The sequence below is a fragment of the Chinchilla lanigera genome, unplaced genomic scaffold, assembly GCF_000276665.1.
Source record: "Chinchilla lanigera isolate Chin_1 unplaced genomic scaffold, ChiLan1.0 scaffold00015, whole genome shotgun sequence".
NCBI lineage: Eukaryota > Metazoa > Chordata > Mammalia > Rodentia > Chinchillidae > Chinchilla > Chinchilla lanigera.
This window is the reverse complement of record NW_004955416.1, coordinates 14,960,106-14,963,854: the sequence shown is the minus strand read 5'-3', so window position 1 is coordinate 14,963,854 and position 3,749 is coordinate 14,960,106. Positions and strand designations below refer to the sequence as shown.

The 3,749-nt window shown below is 51.7% G+C and overlaps 1 protein-coding gene across 1 annotated transcript in view; it reads right to left on the bottom strand.

The window, feature by feature from the left end:
- Man2a2 (mannosidase, alpha, class 2A, member 2) overlaps positions 1-2,450 on the bottom strand; it is a 28,880-nt gene extending 26,430 nt beyond the window's left edge. Inside the window, exon 1 of the mRNA XM_005381511.2 lies at positions 2,355-2,450. The gene's annotated coding sequence lies outside the window, so the exon portion shown is untranslated. The remainder of the gene's footprint in view (positions 1-2,354) is intronic.
- Between the last annotated feature and the right edge of the window lie 1,299 nt (positions 2,451-3,749).

The following is a 3,749-nucleotide window of genomic DNA, read 5'->3' as shown; positions in this document are numbered from 1 at the left end:
TTTTTATTTCTTTTTCTTTTTAGACCTGGGGATTGAACCCAGGGGCTCTCTACCACGACCTACAGTGCCAGCCCTTTTTATTCTTTTATTCTGAGACAAGATCGCTCTAAATTCCCTTGGTGCGACTCCGGCTTCCAGTCTTCCCACCTCAGCCTCCCAGAGTGCTGGGATTCAGAAGTGTGATGCCACACCCAGCTTTGGGAGGATAATTTCTGAGGCTGGGTGTTGTTCAGGGTCCTGCTCAAAGGCGGGTGCCTCTTGAGTAGCCCTATGCAGTGGGCTGAGCAGAGTATGCTGCTGGAAAGACTGCCTATCGGATGCTGTGCCCCTTTGGGGTTGACCAGAGGGGTTTTGTTTGGTGTGGTTTGGTTTGGTTTGGTGTATGGGATGCAACCCAGAGCTTCATGCATGCTAGGCAAGTGCCCTCCACTGCGCTACACCCTCAGCCCTCTTTTTAAACATATTTTTTTTTGAGACAAGTTCTCACTAAGTTGCCCACATTGGCCTAAAACTTACAATCTTCCTGCCTCAGCCTCCCAAGTAGCTGGGATCACAGGTGTTCCCCCAGGCCCAGCTGCTGTACATGCACTACTAGTCCCAACAGTACTGGTTATTTTTCTAAGTGGCTGATGTTACCAATATAATAACACCAAGAAACTTCAGAAGCAAATCACAGGGGAATGCAGGTAGCCCTGTGGCCTTGTCATAAACAACATAAACAAGTACTGCAAAGCAAGCTGGCAAAAGTGAGCTGATTTTTACCCTCTGGATGTCGCAGGATGGTCGCGAAGCCATCAGCAGTGTCTGCCTCCGCATAGCAGGTGGCTTTAGCCTGTGCAAAGAGCTCTGTGCCTTGTATACTCCACAAAGTGCCTTGGGCCATGGGCCTTTCCCTCTAGCCATTCTGGGCCATAATAGGGAGATATTTTCCGCTTTGCTTCCCTATCCCGAGTTCCTTCATCAGGACAGTAGTTCCTCCACTTTCCTGTGTTGCTACCAGGTTCCACTTGGCCAGGCCACTTGTCCCTATCCTAATTACCACTCCCCAGTCATGACATGCCCCCTCCCCCAGGGAACTTCCCTTACAATGAAGAGAAGCATTATGCACATTTAAAACATCCATTCTGCCAGGTACGGTAGTGCATGACTGTAATCCCAGCATTCAGGAGGCTGAGACAGGAGGATCTCTGCAAGTTCAAAGTCAGCCTGAAACCCTGTGAAACCCTGGACCCTGCAGTCCCCTGTGATTTGCTTCTGAAGTTTCTTGATGTTATTATATTGGTTTCACAGGGTTTCACTATTGAAACATAGTGAAACCCTGTCTCAAAAAAAAAATATTCCTAGGGTACCACCACGTCGTGTATAATAGCTCAGAAGGAACTCATCCCCAAACTACATCGATCCATTGTCCAGTGGCAGAGTTATTTGCAAATCTTTTAGGCAGGCCCCTGGGCACATCTCATTATCACAGCAGCCTGTGGCACAGTGTCTGTAAGGGTGGAGGAAACCTGGCAACTGTGAGGGTCCATTTTAGGAGTCAACCTGGCTGATTAGGGTACAAGGTCCCGGAGGAGGTGGGCTGGGAACCTGCACAGGTGGGTGGGAGGGACCTACCCTCACTGTGGCTGGGGCCAGGGCAGGTAAACACAGAAGGTAACTTGGGACAGGCTGGATTCCTTCCCTGGACACGGGAAGTCCAGGACATTTGGCTTCAGACTCCAGGACTCAAACCAGCAACCTCCTGCCTGGGCTGTCAGGGTTTTGGCATTGAACCAAGGGTTACTGACTGGCTGCTCTGGTTCTGAGGTCTTGGGGTTTGCCTGGGTCCCTCTACCAGCACCCAGGGGCTCCAGCCCCAGGCCGCTTGTCATGGGCTTTTTTCAGCCTCCATAATCGGCATGTGCCGACTCCCTGCTAGGTCTTCTCTTCCGTGCTGTGCACATATCCTGTGGTTCAGTCCCTCTGGAGATCCCGCACACAGCACCTCGGTCACTGGCAGCCCCCAGCACAGCCTGGTGACTGACTGCACAGGGCCCCCGCTTTTCCCTGGGATGGGAGGGCCTGGGCCTCTGACCGGGCCTGTTTGTCTGCGAAGGGGGAAGGAACAGAGCACAGCACAAGCTCAGCTGGGAGGCCGAGGCTGCCCAGTGTCATCCTGTCCCCACACAGGGCGTCCCAAAGCTGCCCCATTAGGACTCAGATCCTTAAGTCGCATCGCGCTCCAGAGCCCCACAAGGGACTACCTTTGCGGGCACACTGTCACTTCCCTGTAGGAGGTCGCCCGAGTCTCCCCCTCGGCGGCCTGTCGTGCATTATCTTGGCCCCCTCCGAGGTTTCCATTCTGAGGAACTTACTTCCCAGTCACTCCGTGATTTCCTGGGAGTGACCCCAGATGGCAAGAAAAGACTCATTTTCCCTCCACAGCCTGCAGCGTGCTCAAACATGGGGCATGGCCGGGGCGACTGTTTCATCATCTTGGAACTCATCATCCCCATTATGAATTCAGGCTGAGGTCACAGTGGACCAAAGGTGACAGCCTATCCCCTCCCCAGAACGGTCCAAGAGTGCTTGGCGGATGGCGGGGCCGAGCTCGGCCAAGCCGCTGTTCCGTTACGTGGTAAAGCTCTGCTGTGACAGCCTTGGTTTCCCTGCATGGTTCCCTCCTCCGGATTCGTGCTGTTGGTTGTGGCCCTAAGCAGCCCGGGACGTGGGGTCAGTCATTCGCAACTGAGTGACTTCTGTCCTGGCTTAGCACCTAGTCTGCCAGCCTGGCGAACGTGCCGCTGTGGATTCACCGGGCCTTTGGGCAAATGTCTCGTCACCCTCCTTTGGAGTGGCCCTCTGGGATTTTGTTCCAAAGCAGCAGATGTCTCAGGGAATGAAATGGCCACCCATCGCTGGCTCACTCTGAGAGGACCCTTTCCTTCTTGGAATTTTAGTCACCTGTATTTTTTCCACCACTCTCCACTCTTTTAAAAATAAAGTGAGGGGCCAGGGATATAGCTCAGTGGCATAAGCACCTGCCTGGCAAGTGCAAGGTGACTTCAATTCCCGGTACCAAAAATAAAAAATACTAATAAAAATAAAATGAACTCCCCTGTGCCTGTTTTTTCCCAGCTGTTGCAATAGGCGCCGGGGGTGGCCTGTGGAGACTTACTACAAACTACCCAGAAGCAGAAGGTTTTAGTTCTTACCACTTCCAGCAGAGATATCATTTCACTTAGTACTTTCATTTACTTATGAAAGTACTTTTACTTCCCCTTTTTTATTCCGTTGGTACTAGGTTTGAATCCAAGCACCTCAGGCATGGGAAGCCCATGCTCTACCACTGGGCTATAACTCCAGCCCCCGATTTATTTTTGTTTGTATTTTTTTGACACAGAGTCTCATTGTGTAGTGCAGACTGGTCTTGAACTCGCCCATCGTGATCCCGCTGCCTCAGCCTCAGTGCTGGGATTACAGGCATGCACCACCACACCCGACTCCCAATTTCTTCTTTTATTATTTATTATTTATTTATTTATTTATTTATTTATTTATTTATTTGTCTTTTTGAGACAGGGCCTCGCTATGCAGTTCAGGCTGGCCTTGAGCTCACTTTGTAGCCCAGACTGGTCTTGAACTCCCAACGATCCTCCTGCCTCAGCCTCCAGAGTGCTGGGATTACAGGCGTGCGCCACCACGCCCGGCTTGTTTGTCTTTTTGAGACAGGGTCTCGCTATGTAGTTCAGGCTGGCCTTGAGCTCACT